The following is a 13,213-nucleotide window of genomic DNA, read 5'->3' on the forward strand; positions in this document are numbered from 1 at the left end:
GGGGGAAGGGGAGGGCTCGGCGAGCGTCGGGCGGTGACGGCAGCGCGGAGGGGAGGTGCGAAGCGCCCGCCCGCCGAGAGCCATGGCGAGAGGCCGCGCCGCGGCGCCCGCATCAGTGCCCCGGTCCACAGCAGCGCCCCCGCCCGCCGCCCCGGGGCCCACCCGGCCGCCGTCCCCGCGCACCCAGAACCCCTGACGGCCGCGCGCTAAGAGCGAGACTCCCTAGGAGAGCGGCCGCGCGCGGGAGGGCGGCGCGGGAGGGAGCGCTGGGGTGCCCGAGCGCCCTGACGAACCCCGCGTCCGGAACCTCGGACCTCGAGCCCGGGAGCTCAGAGTCGGCGGGCGGGCAGCAGAAGGAGGAGGAGGCGCCCCAGCCGAGTCCGTTGTGTGCGCGCCCCGGTGCCGCCCGGCCGGCTGCTGCGGAGGGAACCGGAGCCGCCGGGCGGCCGGGACTCGGCCGAGGACAACGAAGAGGAGGTGGCCAGGAGAGCCGAGCGCCCGGGCAGCCCCGCGCCGGAGGCCCCCGGGATCGCGCCTGCTACGGGGCCGCGCTTCGTGCGCCTCTGGAGGGTAAGCCCGTGGACCGCTGACCCGTGCCTCGGGCGTATCGGGCCCGGGGGTGGGTGGGGAAGGACACGGGTGTCCCGGGAGTGTGGATGCGTGGTGTGGTAGCGGCGAGAGGCCGGGACCCTGCGGGGGCGGCCCCCTCTGGCCTCGGCCGCACCTGCGGGAGGTCCTGGGGGGCACAGGAAGGTGCCCGTAGTGCATCGTCTCGGTCACGCCGCTTGGCCTGGATTCCGGGCTCCGGCACTCTGAAGTGACAGTGAGGCGACCTTCAAAGAGTCCCGAGCTGAGCCAGGCTGGAGTGAGAGCTGAACCCCGATTGCCACTCACCCGCAGAACGAACGTAAACTACATCTTCTGAGAGTGTTTCGGTCGAGACAAATGGCTTTTAGGACCCCTCCTTTCCATCCTGAGAGTTAACAAGTTCACTTTGTCACTTTTTTGGCCTTTTTTCAGTTTTTTTCGAATCTCCAAGGTCAGCCTCCTGCAGGTAACAAGAAACTTAATGAAATGTATTGCTGCTTCTTTTGTAAAGTTGTTTAGGGAAGTACAGGTCAAAAGCCCGGCCCCTCTGCTCTTGGGGCTGGCCCTGGATGGCCCCTACCCGTTCAGTCTACGTGCTTTAGAACCCTTCGCTGCACTTGTTCAGAAACTGAAATCAGCGTCCACTTTGAGCGCCTCCTAAGTATGTCTAGGCCTCTGACTAAAAAATACTTTTTCCGAAAAGCTTCCCTAGAACTTTGTTTGCTTCAAACAAATGTGTGGACGTTGTCAGTGTCTGCGAGTGTGTAGGCCGGCTGGGTACCCTTTCCGTGGAGCATCTTTTGGTTACGGGGTTGGGGGAGACAGACCCCAGGGAAACTAGGAACAGGGTCCTTTCCGGTTTCCGACTACAGGAGCAGCAGAGAGGGAGGTGGCCGACTGAGCAGTGCGGGCTCTGGGCAGGCTGCATTGGGTATGGTGTCTCAAGTTCCAGTGGAGGATGACAGGTTGGCCGGCAGGTTGAGAGTTGGACCTGGAGTGACAGATGGCACCTTCCTCTTTCTCTTGGCTTGGAAAGATCACGCTCGTCTGCCCTTCGACCTCTGGCCCCAGCTTTATCGCAGAGGTGCCCAGAGAATCATGGGCTGAGCCACCTGGAGCGCTGAGCCGGGCTCAGGGGTGACGCTGAGCTGGGTAGAAAGCCCATGTCCGTGTGCAGCAGGTTTGGCAAGAGTTGGGTTTCAGCTTGGCCTGAGCACAAGCCGTTTCCTGTTTGATGCCCCAGGGACCTGTGGGGTTTGGTTTCCCATCCCCAGCTCTCCGTGGAGGGTGTCTCCACTCTGGCTGTGTTGTTCACACTCCTCTCTGGTGTGTTAAAAAAGGACATTGGCCTTGGAGTGGGGAACCTGAATTCAGATTCCAGCTCTTCTCTCTCTTTGTTGGCTGGGTGACCTTGGGCCCTTATTTAACCTCTTTGACTTGGCTTTCCCCTCTCTGGGATTGCCCCCTAAAGCAAACAAACAAAACCCAAACAAACCTCACTGGACTGTTGTAAGGATTAAAGAGTGTTTTGATGAAAGTGTCTATAAAAGTTTGAATGACCTGGGAGGATTTTCAGGTCTCATTCCAACATGACTAGATTTGTGACTTGGTAACATTTTTGAGCCCTAACGGGGGATAAGATAGCAGATATAATAGCGGTTATTTTCCTTCGTATAGATTTATTGTGAGGGTTGAATCAGATCCTGTAAAAGGACTTTGAAAATAAAATAGCATTATTCACATTCTGAGGAGCTCCTAAACTTTCATTTTCCAAACTAGCAACATTTTTCTGTTTGCCATCTGAGGTGGACTTTCTTCTGAGCCCCTACCCCTGACCTCGCACATAGTAGGTCTCTGTAATTGTTAGATGAGTCTGGAATTAACCCTCTGGGCTTCCCATCTTGACTGCCTGCTCCCAAGATGGGTAGCAGACCTTCGGCTTTCTCTGCCCCATCAGCTGTTGGTGTTTTCGTACACTTGATTATTCTTTTGCACCATACAGCCTAGAAGACAGCCGAGGAAGGCAAGCAGGTTGGTGGCCTCTTTTCCTGAAGGGGCAGTTCTTTATTTCTCCTACAGGGCTCCAATGAGAAAGGCATTGGAAGGTGAAGAGTTTATTTAAACTCATTGAGGGTTGCAGGTATTAAATCAAGCCTTGCAGCTTAATAAACTTGAGGATAATGTTACAGTGGCCAGCCTGTTCAAATATATGATTACATGACCCTTGGTTTTGAAAATGAACCCTGATCTGTTTAACTCATCTGTATTTGGTATGCACCATGATTTTTGTGGGAGGACAAAGGGATGGTTCTTTTAGGAGATTCAGATGTTAGGGAGAGAACTATCTCCACCAAGCCCAAGGCTCATGTGTGTTCTTAGATTTTATCTTGGGTGAGCGTCTGTTGTATAGAGATACACTGTGAATGGGTCTTCTGGTTCCTCCCCCACTCTTTTTTCTTCCTTTTGAATAAATGTTCCCTATTTTGACTTGCCTTATTAGGTGTATCCAAATGGAGGCCACCTGCACTGTTGAAAAATTCAAAGTTTTAGCAAACAGACAGTAAATAATAGCATATGTGTCAATCTAGGTGCCTCTGAGCTACATATAATACCAAATGATGTGTAGCTGGTTAAAGAAAGGGTTTGACATGTGTTTATAAGGGAAGGGCTGTGTGGCTTCATTATTCATTGAGAAGCCTATTTAATTATGTGTTTGTTAATACTGCACCTGAGGTAGAAGAGGGTGGAACTGGGTGGGAAGCGAGCTCTTAAAATCCTTGTTTGTGCTTCTAGTCTGGCATTCTCGGAAAGACTGCTCCCAGACTCACCTGGGTGGTGGTGAGAAGCACTGTAAATCTCTCTGAAGACTATCTAGGGGCAGTGACCTTTCAGACAGCCACTTACAGCCTTGAGAAAGTCTTTTGGCTTCCTTGTCTCAACCTAGGAAATGGATTCTCTTCATGCTTCTGAAACTTGCCCTCATAACCTTCAGGGCAAAGGAACCCTGGAAAGGGGGATTGGGGAGCTCAGCCTGAGATTTCCACAACTTTTCAGTGTTACTTCAGTGATTCCTTTTATTTTTGAAATTAATTAATTCATTAATTAATTTTGGCTGTGTTGGGTCTTTGTTGCTGCTGGTGGGCTTTCTCTACTTGCAGCGAGCGGGGGCTACTCTGTTGCAGTGCGCAGGCTTCTCATTGCCGTGGCTTCTCTTGTTGCGGAGCACGGGCTCTAGGTGCGTGGGCTTCAGTAGTTGTGGCACACAGGCTCAGTAGTTGTGGCTCGCAGGCTGTAGAGCACAGGCTCAGTAGTTGTGCATGGGCTTAGTTACTCCACGGCATGTGAGATCTTCCTGGACCAGGGCTTGAACCCGTGTCCCCTGCATTGGCAGGGCGATTCTTTTTTTTTTTTTTTTAATTGCTTTGCAGTGGTGTGTTAGTTTCTGCTGTATAACAAAGTGAATCAGCTATACATATACATATATCCCCATATCCCCTCCCTCTTGCGTCTCCCTCCCACCCTCCCTATCCCACCCCTCTAGGTCCTCACAAAGCACTGAGCTGATCTCCCTGTGCTGTGAGGCCGGCAGGCAGATTCTTAACAGCTGTGCCAACAGGTAAGCCCTCAGCGATTCCTTTGATGTAGAATGGAATGCAGGATTCATCTTACGTATTTTAGTATAAAAATGCTTTAAATTGCTGCCTTGAGTCAAAAAGCACTCAGGGAAGATGCACCTTATTTTCCCTGGGGCTCTGGGGGCTCCCCACAGCGTAAGCACCTGTACCCCAGTTTGACAGTCTTGGAGCTGGATTATTTCTAGGATCTCTTCTAGTTCCAGATTTTATGATATGCCAGGACATTTCACAGCAGAAGGTAATCTTCCCAGAGGAAATGGATTTTGTACTGACATCTGAAAAGGATGCTCCATTTTTTTAGGGGAAATAGGTATTTGAGTAAATTAAAGAACCACCAGAATATAAATTATCTGGATTTGAATGTTAAGGAAGACCGTGCTCAGGGTATTCAGGGGGCTTTGAAATCTTTTTTTTAAAAAAGAATTAGTTGAGGGACTTCCCTGGTAGTGCAGTGGTTAAGAATCCGCCTGCCAATGCAGGGGACACAGGTTCGATCCCTGGTCCAGGGAGATCCCACATGCCACAGAGCAGCTAAGCCCATGCTCCACAACTACTTAGCTTGTGCTCTAGAGCCCGCAAGCCACAACTACTGAGTCCACGTGCCGCAACTAATGAAGCTTGCGTGCCTAGAGCCCATGCTCTACAACAAGAGAAGCCACTGCAATGAGAAGCCCACACACTGCAACCAAGAGTAGCCCGCTCACCACAACTAGAGAAAGCCTGCGGGCAGCGACAAAGACCCAATGCAACCAAAAATAAAAGAATTGAAAAAGAAGAAAAATGAATTAGTTGAAAATAACTGCGAACATGTGGAGTAAGTGGTTTGACTTTTTCTGACGAGTATCCTTTAGCATACCATTCAGAGCCCTTCCCTCTTTATTGTACTTCTCCTATTGCCTAGGCTTAGTTAGTAGATAGTGTGATGTGGACTAAAAAAATGCCACTGTTGTGCTTTTGCCTTCTGAGATGGCCCACACTCTGTCTTTGGACTTTGTTTCTCTCTAAATAAATCCGCTTCTAACCTATCACTTTGTCTCACACTGAATTCTTTCTGCAATGAGACGTCAAGAACCTGAACTTAATTAAGTCCTAAAACCAGGTGTGTGATCTCAGTTAGAAGACTGGAGGGCTTCCTGGTAGTGCAGTGGGTAAGAATCCGCCTACCAATGCAGGGGATATGGGTTCGAGCCCTGGTCTGGGAAGATCCCACATGCCACAGAGCAACTAACCCCGTGTGCCACAACTACTGAGCCAGCATGCTACAACTGCTGAAGCCTGCACGCCTAGAGCCTGTGTTCTGCAACAAGAGAAGCCACTACTATGAGAAGCCCGTGCACCGCAACGAAGAGTAGCCCCTGCTCGCCGCAGCTAGAGAAAGCCCACGTGCAGCAACGAAGACCCAACACAGCCAAAAATAAATAAGTAAATAAATAAATTTATTTTTAAAAAAAAGACCGTAAAAAAAAAAAAATGCCACGGTCTCCTGACTTGTGTTTACACAGCTTAGCTATTGATAAATTCTACATTTGATAACATAGATGCAGGTGTATTTGCAGCTCTTAAAATAGATACTAATTAGAATAGGAATTTGAGATTTTATTTTTTCTTCTTTCTCCAGGTTTGGAGAGAAGAAGCATCCATGCATATGGAGAACCAGAGGATTTTCGAGGTTCTCCATCAGTTCCTCTGATGTTTTGGTAAAATCAAAAAAGTCCTTCCAGGCAGTTCTTTAATATCAACAGCATATACTGTGGGTGGGCCTGGATTTTTAAATTTTTTTAATGGTAGCATTCTGCAAGCTCTCAGTTTTTCAGTTTTGCAAAAAGTAGAGGAGGCATGATCTAGTGTATGCTCGCCTCCTTTTATTATGGTCCTTCACAAAAAATTTCCAGTTTGAGATGTGGCCAAAGCTAAAATGTCTCCCTAGAGTGTTGAAAATAGTTTGGCTTCACTTGTATTATTGAATCATGCATTTTAGCCAAGAGGAGCAGGTAAGCAATGAATGCAGAAGCCATCCTTCAGTTTCTGTTTGAGGACCATGGGGAAACTTTTCTTGGGGACTGGGGAGCAAAAATTTCTTTGACCTCCAGGAACATCAGTTGTCTTCAGTATGATGAAAAGAGCTGGGAGTGAGTGACTGCAGATGGCTTGGCTAATTATCCCAAAGTGATGAAGGGTCCAGATTCATGGTGGAACCAAGTGGCTGTGGCCTGGGTGGAGAATGGCAATGTGAGGAGGGTGATGCTTATTAGAGGGAGATCCTGACTCTCACTGTTTCTGCCTGATTTTGGTCCCTGCTGTCATGGTTCCAGCTGATTGCAGGAGTGTAAGGCCTTATTATTCAATGTGTGGTGGGTCGGCCTCCAGCCTCAGCATCACCTGGGAGCTTGTTAGACCTGCAAAATGGCACACCCCGCCCCGGACCTGCTAAATCTGAATCTGCATTTTTTTTTTTTTCGCGGTACGCGGGCCTCTCACTGTTGTGGCCTCTCCCGTTGCGGAGCACAGGCTCCGGACGCGCAGGCTCAGCGGCCATGGCTCACGGGCCCAGATGCTCCGCGGCATGTGGGATCTTCCCGGACCGGGGCACGAACCCCTGTCGCCCGCATCGGCAGGCGGATTCTCAAACACTGCGCCACCAGGGAAGCCCCTGAATCTGCATTTTAATCACGTCTCCAGGTGGTATTGTTAGACATTCCTTCATGGTTACACAGAATGTGCTTTTCAGAAGCACAAGGCCAGACTTCTCGTATGTTGGGAAGAGTAAGTAACCAGCACACACTTGCTCCCTGCGTTGCTGGGGACAATTGGTGCTCAAAGCTGGATTCAACCCCTTGCCCTCCACCGAAAAGAAAGGGGCTGGAGTTTTCAGAAAAGATTGCTGAATCCACTCTCTTCCCAACACCCACCTCTTCCTTTCCTTCACTTGTATGCAATGAACTGTGTGATTGGAGGACCCAAGAGAGAAGGGACAAACTGTCATTCTGAATCAGTAGTGAGAAAAGCAGCCCTAAATTTAGCCAGTGGTTTACCCTCCCTACCCCAACATTGGGAGGTGTTTTGAGTTCTTAAAAATATGCCAGAGCAGTCATAGGCAGTTCTCCCCAAATTCTAGCCAAGTAGTTGAAATGTCCATCCATGTATCCATCCATCTATCCACCTACCTATCCACCTACCTACCCTTTGAAGAGTAAATCTTAAGTGCCGGCTTATGTGCACTGTGAATATGGGAGACCACAAGAATGACAGAATGGGACGCAGATTGAAGGTGAGTGGATCTGACCCCAGTATATGTAACTTTCTCCTCACCCTACCATCTTCCCTCCTGCTTCCTTAGCAGGTGCAGCGCCATAGGGCTGCCGTGCCCCTTCCTGTGGGGTGTGGGAGCAGATAACCTAGCTTTGCCAAGTTCTGTTTTTCCCTTAGAGGTGCCCAAGTCCTCCAGTCTGAGAGATGAAGGGAAATCCCTAATGCAGTGACCATTTTTGTTTCTTTAAAAAAATGTGGTAAAGTAAATATAACATACAATTTACCATTTTAGCCATTTTAAAGTGCACAGTTTTGTGGCATTAAGTACATTCACATTGTTGTACAAATATCACCACCATCTATTTCCAGAACTTTTTCATCTTACCCCAGTGAAACTCTGTACTGAATAAACACTAACTCCCCGTTTTCCCCCTCTCCTCAGCCCATGGCAAACACCATTCTACTTTCTGTCTCTTATGAGTTTGAATATCTAGCAACTTCATATAAGAGGAATCATACAGTATTTGTCTTTTTGTATCTGGCTTATTTCACTTAGCATAATATCTTCCAGGTTTATCATGTTGTATCATGTACCAGAATTTCACTCCTTTTTAAAACTGAATGTTTTTCCATTGTTATGTATGTACCACATTTTGTTTACCCATTCATCTTTGGACACTTGGGTTGCTTCCATCTTTTGGCTATTGTGAATAATGCCTCTATGAACATGGGTGTACAAACAACTGTTAGAGTCCCTGCTTTCACTTCTTTTGGGTCTGTATCCAGAAGTGGAATTGCTGTATCCTATGGTAAGCCTGTGTTTAATTTTTGAGGAATCACCATACCGTTATCCTCAGTGAGTGCACCATTTTGTATTCCCACCAGCAGTGCACAAGGGTTCCAATTTCTCAACATCCTCATTGACACTTGTGATTTTCTGTTTTTTTAAATTTTACTTTATGTATAATTAATTAATTAATTAATTAATTAATTATTTTGGCCACACGGCATGTGGGATCTTAGTTCCCCGACCAGGGATCAAACCCACGAGCCCTGAGTTGAAAGCATGGAGTCTTAACCACTGGATCACCAGGGAAGTCCGATTTTCTGTTTTTTTTAAAAAAAATAATTGCCATCATAATGGTTGTGACATGGTTATTTCAAGTCACTTTTCTCCCTTCATTCTGTTATCCTCCCAGCACTAACCATGGTCTTTGCCTTGCTTTGAGCTGTGGGGAATCCCTGAAAAGTGGTTGGTAACAGGAGTTCCTGCTTCAGCCCTTGCTTCTGATTGCTGCTTAACTCTGGGGACATGACATTTAATTTATTTAGCAAGTATAGTGGGATTTAGGTTAATAAGGTTTCTAGAAGCTACTAGTGTTTTAGGGTCTGTGTGTTTATGGTCTTTGCCTCCATTTTCCCCTCACCTTTTTTATTTTGAATGGAAATTGGAGTGTGTGAGTTGGAGGACCAAAGAGGATAAAACAGAAGGGCAACTCAGGAAGACAATCCATTACATTTTGTGATTCTGAATACAGGGTTCCAACAGAGAATTTGGTTTTCCTCTTGGACCTTGACTTTCAGTGGGTGTGGGGTGTTGGTGGTCTGACACTGGCAGAAATCTAGCAGCACAGTTAGAATATCAAGGGCCTTTTTTTTTTTTTTTCTCTCAATTAAAAGAGGAGTCCAAATATGTGGGCCTTGCTTTCATTGGAGAATTTCAAACCTGGGAAGAAAATTGGAGGTTTGCTTAAAACTAAAGGGACAGGCAGATTATTGTTGAGTTACGAAATTGGAACAAAGTTGGAATTAGTAAGCTTTGTGATGGGGGATTAAAAGCACCAAACAAAAAACCAAACCTGTGATTCTGGAATAGCAGTGTAATGATTTAGAGGAAAGGTGGAGAGCAGGAAAATGAGCAATTTGTTACATGTATGACTCACTGGTGCTCTGTGAGTGCTACATTTGGGTGCAGAATTTCTGAGACAACTGTCTTACTGGCTTTCATTGCAGAGAAGAAAAGATTGTTATCTGGAGGGTGGGTATTTCATTCCAACCTTTGTATCTAGAATGTTTTCAATAAAAGGCTGAGTACTATGGGAATTGTAAAGTTTTGCTTTATGGACCTGAGTAGTGTATAGCCTTGTTTTTTTCATTTGTTAAAAAATAAAAATGTCCAGATTTAACAATTTGTCTGGATAAACGACCATACTGTTGATGTGTTTGAAGCCGTGTTCCTTTTTTATTCCCCACTTTAAAATTGGTGCTTTGTCAGGGCTAGATATGTAAAACCCAGCGAAGAACTGTTTATGACAGCGAGTTCCTGAATCATTACCTTATATGATAACCTCATATAGTTATTCAGAGGATCACATGAATTAATATGTATGCTTAACTCAGTAAACGTTTTGTGTTAGCCATTATTATTGTTGCTGTTATTGAACTCCTTATGATCCATTCATCCACAAATAATTTTGGAGCACATATCTGTGCCACGCCCTAGGGGTATGTGCTGGCCTTCATCTTTGTGATACTAACAGGAATAGCCCCCATGACCTAAGGCAGTGATGTAGGCTGTGGTTTTTGTTCATCTGACAACTATCTTCCCTCCTTCGGCCCTGAGGAGAAAGGGTTAACTTTGCAAGAATCCCAAGGTATTAGAGAAATCCCCAAATATCAAGACATTTCAAAGGTCTCTTAAAGGGAGAAGTGTAGTTTGGTGTTAAAATTTTGAGAAAATACCTTTCTATTTGAGAAAATAAGCAGAATATTCTTATTACTACGACAATAGATAAGGAACGACAAGCAGATCATGGGGAAAATAGACTAAAGTGCCGGCTGATGCAGTGGATGTATTTATACTATACTTGCAAGGTAGGAAAATAGTTTGTATTATTAAACGAGGAACTACTTTACAAATACAAGAGGAATGTCATAGCAACTGTTGAATGTTACCATGAAAATCTTTTTATGTTTTAAAAAGTTTTATTGGAGTATAGTTGATTTACAGTGTTGTGTTAGTTTCAGGTGTACAGCAAAGTGAATCAGCTATATACATGCATATATACACTCTTTTTTAGATTCTTTTCCCATATAGGCCATTACAGAGTATTGAGTAGAGTTCCCTGTGCTATACAGTAGGTGCTTATTAGTTATCTATTTTATATATAGTCGTGTGTATATGTCAATCCCAATCTCCCAGTTTATCCCTACCCCCTTTTCCCCTGGTAACCATAAGTTTGTTTTCTACATCTGTGACTATATTTCTGTTTTGTAAATAAGTTCATTTGTACCATTTTTTTAGATTCCACATATAAGTGATATCATATGATATTTGTCTTTCTCTGACTTCACTCAATATGATAATCCCTAGGTCCATCCATGACATGAAAAACTTTTAGCTGGGTAAGTCTCTTGATACTAGAAGAAAAATAATACTCCTATGGAAGGGAAAAAAGAAAATAAATATTCCTGGGAGTTTAGTTATCTTATAGTCAGACCTTTATCGTTTATAATATACTGGATTCTCTATTTGGCAAGAGGCAGCAAGACAGAGAATGACGAGGATAATCAAGTCTCAGAATTTCCCTCATAAACTCTGAAGTTGCAGCTACATTTGTTCACAAGGGCGGAAAAGGGATGCAGTTTGTAGACTTTCCTAAGAGAAAGCCGTGGCAGGGCAGGGGTGTCGTTCAGGGGAGGTGGCTGGCTTTCCCTTGGTGAACGTGCCCAGGATGGCATGTGGTCTCAGGCCTCATCCACCTCCTGGTTGACTGAGACCTGCAGTGAAAGCCCTGGCTTTACCCAGGGAGAGAGAGCGTGGTGACTTCACCTGGGGTCGTAAGTGATATTGTGGGTGGAAAGAAGTGGATTCCTTTGAGTGATGTTGAGGGGATGAGCCCTGCTCTTTGGGGAGATAGTGGTAGGGTTCGGGGAGGGGGCCAGAGTCAAGCATGGGGCCAAGATTTCCACATTGGATTAACATCAATCAGTTGTGCAGGGGTGAAGGCCTGGAGGATCCTATGGTGAATGTGCTGAGTTTGATGTGCTCGTGAGATTTCCAAGGGGAAGTATTTAGGGCAGTGGGTCATCTGGGGCTGATGCTGAGTAGAAAGATCTAGGTGTGAGGTCAGGGTCTGGGGGCTATCCCCGTGTGGACAGTGGTGATACCACATGTAGAAGCACTCACAGAGACTGACCAGGAGGAGACCAGAAATGCTGGAAGAGAGTGTTCTTGTGGTGATAGGTGGGGTTCATAGGGTCCCTCTGCTATGAGAGGCCAAGGAGGATAAGGGCTAAACTGTTCTTTGGGTTCGTTCATACATAATAGGTGTGCATTTACTTGTAGAGTTGTATCACTCGGTTCTCCATGGTTCAGAAGAGATGCTGGCTTAGCCTTGTAAACATCTTACAGTAACACGTTGACTGTAAGAATTCCTGTGGTATTCATGAATGTTTTCAGGTTTCCTTGCCAAGCATCATGTGTGTTTGTCTCACATGTTGCTTGTGTCCATATTTTTATGAATTCCTGAAATAATGAGCTCTGATTAGAGATTTTTCTGCACTTTGTGACTCACGTACATCTTACTTGAGGTTTTACGGTTTGTACTATTGGAGCTATACAATCATGGTAAATTTGGAATTAGCAATCGCTTGTTTTAGCAGAGATGCTTCTGCAGCCCCACCAGAATGGACAAAATAAGAAATTTGACAATATCAACCCCTGGTGAGAATGTGGAACAGCTGGAATCCTCATGCACCGCATGCAAAGAAGAACAAACACTGGGAACATTGGCAATATTTACTAAAGCTGAGCATATATATTATGACCCAGTGATTCACTTCTGGGCATATACTCAGCAGAAACCAGTGTTCTTTACTCAGTTCATAGCAGCTTTACTAGCAATAGCTCCAAACTAGAAGAAGCCCAAATGTCCATTAATTACTATTGACCGTATACACAAATTGGTATATCCACACAACGGAGTACTACTCAGCAATACAAAGGAATGAAATACTAATCCATGCAACGAATGGATGAAAGTTCCAGGCAAAATATTGAGCAAAAGAGACCAGACACAAAATTATACACTGTAGGATTCCATTTTCGAAAGCAGGCAGGGAATTCCCTGGCGGTCCAGCGGTTAAGACTCCGCGCTTCCACTGCAGGGGGCGCAGGTTTGATCCCTGGTTGGGGAACTAAGATGCCTACCGCATGCCGCGTGGTACAGCCAAAAATAAATAAATAAATAAAACAAAAAAACAAAAAAAACAGGCAAAACTATCCTGTAATAAGGATCAGAATAGTGGTGGTGACCTCCGAGGAAGTATTGACTGTATAAGGTGTATATGTAAGTAAAAATTAATGGAGCTGAATGTGTAAGACAATAAAAGATTCTAGTTAATTTGGCCACTATTAGATTTTAATGCAACATGATGTAAAATATTTGTTCCACAGAATTTAACTGTGCTCGAACTTGTGGCTTTCATACCATTCCCCCTTCCGCTGGGAGTCATTTAGAACACACACACATACATACCCCTAGTAGATGGTCCGTAAGGCAGCTGTTGTCCAGTCTCTGACAGGGAGCATGGGTGTTTATTCTGCTTCATTGGTTCACCCAGGGTGTATTGTTATTATTGTGGGCTAGGACCTGGGCTAAGTTAAAGTGACTGAGGCACTTGCCTACAGTACAAAATTTAAGGGCGGGGGAGTTGCCAAAAAATTTAAGTTGTCAATA

General features: G+C 45.7%; 1 protein-coding gene across 5 annotated transcripts in view; it reads left to right on the top strand.

The window, feature by feature from the left end:
• The first annotated feature begins 334 nt into the window (after nucleotides 1–334).
• TRAK1 (trafficking kinesin protein 1) overlaps nucleotides 335–13,213 on the top strand; it is a 157,268-nt gene continuing 144,389 nt past the window's right edge. For 3 of the 5 annotated variants that reach the window (XM_067005596.1, XM_059075851.2, XM_067005601.1), the window contains exon 1: nucleotides 354–570. The gene's annotated coding sequence lies outside the window, so the exon portion shown is untranslated. Of the gene's footprint in view, nucleotides 571–13,213 lie in introns of all 5 variants that reach the window. The other 2 variants (XM_067005597.1, XM_067005602.1) reach the window with 1 other exon arrangement.

This window comes from Kogia breviceps, chromosome 10, assembly GCF_026419965.1.
Source record: "Kogia breviceps isolate mKogBre1 chromosome 10, mKogBre1 haplotype 1, whole genome shotgun sequence".
NCBI classification, from domain to species: domain Eukaryota; kingdom Metazoa; phylum Chordata; class Mammalia; order Artiodactyla; family Physeteridae; genus Kogia; species Kogia breviceps.